General features: G+C 36.9%; 1 long non-coding RNA gene across 1 annotated transcript; it reads left to right on the top strand.

Annotated features, from left to right (window-relative positions):
* Positions 1–2552: 2552 nt before the first annotated feature.
* On the top strand, positions 2553–5024 carry LOC143335610 (uncharacterized). Its single transcript, XR_013078430.1, has 2 exons — positions 2553–3796; positions 3998–5024. It is a non-coding gene; the product is annotated as an uncharacterized LOC143335610 (long non-coding RNA).
* The last annotated feature ends 924 nt before the right edge of the window (positions 5025–5948 follow it).

Genomic DNA, 5948 nt, shown 5'->3' with positions numbered 1-5948 from the left:
GGATGAGTGTTTATGTAAGGCAGTAGCCTGAAGGTAACCACAAGGGGTCGCTGTTGCGCTGTTAATGTAGCTGTAATAGCTGTTTTGTTCCTTACAGGACACCGTAGTTTGCTCAGGCATGCTCTATGGGGGCTGCCATCTTACTTTAATATCTGCTTTTGCTGCTGCAAGGTTAGCATGGTTTATGGCAGTTCTCTGCATTTTTTTTATAATATCTGTGTCAGAAACTTTCACTCTTTTGTTTGGGTTTGGGTTTTTAGAGTGGGTTTGAGAATCAATCAATCAATATCAATCAATATTCCTTTATTTGTCCCGCGAGGGGAATTTTCAGAATACAGCAGCATCAGTAAAGATTAGTAAAGATTAATATAAGAAGTGCAATGCAGATTAGAAACAAAACAGTATATACTGAGAAGTGAGCACTTCTGTTTTAAATGTGAATGTTGAGCTTAATATCATAACATTACTTTGTTTAAATGGTTCACTCGTTCAGCAGAAACAGTGCAGTAAAAGCATTAGTTTGTGAGAAATTTTCTGTTAGCCATTTGTGGATGTTATTTATTTATTTTATTTTCACACTGCATGTTTTAAGAGTGCCTTATTTAATTTGAACCTTTTGTAATTTATTATTTTCAGAGATAGACTATTATTTTGTACTATATAATTTTTGCACGGAAATGCAGTGTTTTATGAGAATATCTGCTTTTGCTACCACAAGGTGATGCAGTAGCCTGTGAGTGTGAGCCAATAAAGAACATCAGTTCTCTGCCACGATCCAGAACCCCAGTGTCCCGTGTCCTCCCCGCACAATACCCCATCACAAAATAAAACACAATGCAAATAAAAATCATGAGTCCCTAGGTGTTTGGAAAGGCTTCCCCAAACACTAGTGAGTTACATTTACATACCTTCTACTTTCAGATCCACTATCCACACATTTGGGTGAGAGCTTATTTTCAGGGCAAGGCAGTCCAGCCAGACAGTAAAAAGGGCTGGCGAGAGAAGGCAGCCCTGCTGAACTGAGTCATGTACAGGAATTGATCTGTCACCATTAGTTAAAATAAAATACACTGGGCTTGTATATATCAGAGATCATTGTTAAACACTTCACTTGAAAATGGTGGATACATACCAGGAAGAGCGTGATGTGCATAGTTGTCTTTAGCAGGAAATGTTCTCCCCTAAATAACTTTGGAATCTTCTCGACAACGAATTTAGCAAGTTTAGCCTCCTCCACTACTTTATTGCAGTGATATTAATATTTTGTCTACAGGGGTGGGTTTGCTAGCATCAATACTGGCTTCAGTGACTTGACAGATATGGGATTTGGCTTTGCTGGCGGTGTTAGCTTTCAGCATTATTTTGTGTGCACTTAGTTCAGACAAAAAGGAGTAAACATGCATTATTGATCTATGAATGAATAAAACATGGTATAGTAATAACTTTGTCAAGGTTGTGGAGAGGAGCACAGAAAAAATACAATTCACATGCATACTGTCCCTATCAAAAATTGTACATTTCTTCAGACAGCTTGCATTCAAATGCAGGCAAACTGCAGGGAGACACCTTCACCATAGTAATAGTGACAATCTCAATCTCTGTAGCACCTGAAGATTGTAAATATAATACAGTGACACGGCTATTAAACATTAGTGAAACATGGAAATCAGTTTGTCATGATAACAATCTGTTATCAACACAATTCATTTCAAATTTAACAGATGAAGACTTTATGCTACAGAGACAATTCAATTACTTTATTCAGAAAATTAAACAATTTCATTTGAAAGGAATAAAGAAGTAATTTCACCATTTCACTGTTCTATGAAATATAATGAAAAAAAAAAAACATTTTTCTCACAGACATTTCACAGGTAGAAGAAAAACCAGATTTGGAAGCATATAAGTTAGAGGCTGAAGAGTTGGAAGCAGAGGACTCAAAGATGGAGAAAGAGTTAGAAGTATCGGAAGACCACTACAAAACCCCTTAATGGTCAAGCACCATAATGTCTTAAAGAGGTCATAGTACCACATTACCCCACTAGAACACTGTGTTCCCAGAATTCAGGTTTAGTTGTGGTTCCTAAAGTCTCCAAAAACAGAATGGGGTCCATAGCCTTCAGCTATTAAGCTTCTCTGTTGAATCATCTTACACTGTAAGAAATGATTCTGTGATCAGATAGATTTTAATTAATGTATTAGGTAAAATATATTCAATATAATTGTGTCTTTGATTTTGTGGCAATTATTTAATTAACTTTCAAATAAAAATGTTTGGAATAAAATCCACTCATTGTAGTTAGATAAAACATAAGCATTCTGTTTATTTAATTCCAAACAGAGAGAATATTGAGTGAATTCAAATCAATGTAATCAGGCAATTTTTAATTGAAAAGCACTTCCTGCCAAAGTGCATTCTTTTTAAATGCAGCGGGCTATCATCTAGCCACAAGACATTTGAAGAGAGTCCAGACAGTGAATGCCCATCTTCGTCCCCATTGCTCATCTTGCAAAATTTTAGCTGATTGGCTAAGGTAAGGAAACTTATTTTGTTTTCACTGGGCTAATAATGACAGCGCATGTGTGGTGGCATATTACAATATAAAATGAGCTATCACAGAGAAAGAGGCTCAGCAGCAACAGAAAGTTAGCTTCTGCTGTCAAGCTCATATGTTAATGTAGTACTGCGATGTTGTTGCACTATAGCCTAATATGAACGGGGCTTTATACATTTTGGAAGAATTTCGCTGGATTTCATATGGATCGAAGCACAAACTTTTACTTTGAAGGATGCGGGTTAGCATTTCCGCTATCATGTTTCCTATGTCCAATACGTGTTGTTGATATATCTTCAGTATGTTCATATGAACTTGCGCAAACAAGAACATTGGGTTTAAGGTTAGGGTCAGACGCCTTTCCATAAAGGGAAATATTGGGGATTATCGCTGGAAGTATAACGAGCATCTTATTTTTGAAACTGCTCTTGCCGCACTTCCGTTGGCTTTACTTCCTTTTTTGTGGCGTCGTCTTCCCGGGCAGGTAAGGGAGCTAACTGTCTCTGTTCTTTCACTGTTTTGATTCAACTTGCAAGTTTGACGGTAACTTACCTAAAAACACACGTGAAGTCAGTGTATTAACAGTGTTACGTTCTAGAGTTGCAATTGTATTTCTTGTCATGCATAAATATGTTCATTCTAGTGTGTTAATGTCCCGCTAGCATCGAGACTGTTAGCATGTTGGGGGAGGGGAACAATGCGGCGGCTACACTAACTTTCTCAATTTACTGCTTAACAGTAAATTTAAGAGGTTTCTGAAAACATTTTAGGTAAGAAATGGGACAGTACCGCGTTATTCATATTTGATTAGCGCTGTTTAGTGCTGTTTTTCCATTAGAAAAAACGGCCATTTCACATAAAGATGACTGTTTAGGGATGGCTTGTTAAATATAGTCACTTAAGTTACATTTTTACGCCACTCCCTCCCGAAGGCTTCTTTTAAATTGTACATTTTTGTTAGGGAGTTGTGCATTTATTTAGCCTTAGAGGTTGTAGTTGTGGCATGTTTTCGGCGCCTTTAAAATGGGATTCAGAGTGTACAAAAACAGATTTTGTGTGTTATTTGTTTACATTTTGAAATTACAGAAACATCCACAGTGATTTTTTTTTGACTTATCTGTTGTTCCATTCCTCTCCAGGAATCAGTGCACTCTTCTATTGAGCGGACCAGAGAGGTTGTCATCCGGTGCCTAACGGAATACCTTGGAGAACATGGGGGACATCTCATCAAAGAATTCAACGTAGGTGAGCTTAATTTGCATTAACCTAATCTAAGGACCATAATTTCTTAACTCCTCGAGTAGATGATGTAGACAAGTAGATTTACACAGATCTGATCTTTTGTTTTTTGTAGTATCTTTTTTTTAACAGCTTCAGTGATGCGATATGCTTGGAATATATTTTTTCACAGTTTTATACTAAGACTCAATTTCATGTTGCAGGACATGGTGAACGTTGAGGAACTTGAGCAGCTAATAATGGCAATTACTGTGACCACAAAGCCCGGAGCTTCTACAAGCAACAGCCCAAAGGACATTGGAATTGTCATAGAGGGCATGGAAGTCATCACAGGACTTGGTTCTCCTTGGTTTGACCAACGCACTGAATCTCGATTATCCCAGACAGCTGAAGTATACCTTTGAGGTATTCCAAAAACTGTTCTTGGAACTTGATGACTCAGAGCTGTCCAACAAAGTCCAGTCCCTCAAGAGCAAACTTCTGGCTTGAAACTGAGACTGGTAGCAGTGCACGCTATTGTGCAACACAATTTTCAGCTTCTACAGAGTTTGAGAATTGCACACTTGTAAGTGCGCACTGATTTGGACTCTATCCCACAAACATCAGTGAAATTTCTATTGTTGTTAATTCAAAAAACAATTGTTTTTTACTCCATAAAATGAACAAAAAAACAAACAAAAAATCTCCACACTTTACACTCTTGGGCTGTGTTTCAACTTTGACACTTTTTCATAGCAAATACAAGCTTAAACTTTGCGTTTGCTTTTTCATATCAAGCGGGTGAATGCTTTACAGCCAAAAGCTGAGTGTACAACATGCCGCTGAATACAATGTCAATGTTGTGGCCTTTTCAAGGCACGCATCTGGTATGGCACTGGTGCTGAAGAGATCTATGTGATGATACAAATAGAGACCCAGCTTAACTGCCCTGACTCGGCATTAAACGAATGTCCTGAGAGTCGTTAGCACTTGTATGGTTTATGTTTTGGCAGATGCACTTCAGGAGGATTATGTTTCTTTAAAATGTTTCTTGATCTAATTTAGTGGCTAACTGAGTTGATAAAGCATGGAAACAAATGTTTACAGAGACACATGACCATCATGTAATAGGGCATATATTTTTGTTTTTACAAAATCGTTTGAAGTCAGCAATTGAGACCATGGTTGCAGTACACACTTTTTGGGCTACACAATGTGTAGAAAGTTAATAAATGTTTTATTTGAGTAACATTCAATGTCATTTGAGTTCTTACTCTCTGGGACATATACTAGTTATTCCTAAGAAAGAAGAATATTTAGATTTAATTGATTGCATTGATCAAATTCAAATCAATGCACTGATCAATGTAGATGATTATTACTCAGTTATATAGAATTGATATGTAGAATTAAATTAATTTTTATTAATACTATTTACACATTAAGTAGTTTATCTTTGTCATATCAAGTCAATATTTTTGTTTCGGTTTTAATTAATTCCATATTGTTTTGCATTTGAATCTACTCATTAAATGGATAAGTATTAAGGGCTTCATTTAATTAACGTTTACTCAATACCAAACATAGTGAAATTTAATTAATACTATTGCTTGTAATCTGTTGCCTCATTTTTATTGAGTAGATATGGTGTATCTTTTCTTACAGTGTACAGTCGTAGTCCGGGAGGCAAAACACCCCCTCTACCTTCAAGAGTTGCCTTAAAATTTTCCCCTTTGAGAAAGGTTACAGTTAGGGCTGGCTCAGGCTTGCCTTGGACGAGTGCCTAGCGCTTATGCTGTTATAGGTTTAGACTGCTGGGGGACCCGAGCTCCTCTCTCCTCTCCCTCTCCATCTGTACACAGTCATGTCCCATTAATGCATGTCACTAACTTGACTTCTTCCCCTGACTCTTTGTGCTTTCTCCTCTTGCTCCTTCCCATGGATCATGGTTATGCCTACTGCCATGGCCCTACTTAACACCCACTGCAACTGTTCTTATTATTACCAATATTCCTATTTTTAGTACATATTATTGTTACTATATACATATACCATCATATATCATTATATACATATACTATCATACACATACAATAATATGTCATTGCATTATTAGTCATATGGCTATTATTAATATAGCTGTTACTACAGTTATTGTCATTGTTGTGCATATTG

Source organism: Chaetodon auriga, chromosome 17, assembly GCF_051107435.1.
Source record: "Chaetodon auriga isolate fChaAug3 chromosome 17, fChaAug3.hap1, whole genome shotgun sequence".
Lineage (NCBI taxonomy): Eukaryota > Metazoa > Chordata > Actinopteri > Chaetodontiformes > Chaetodontidae > Chaetodon > Chaetodon auriga.
The sequence above is the reverse complement of the archived record's forward strand: the minus strand, read 5'-3'. Positions and strand labels throughout refer to the sequence as shown.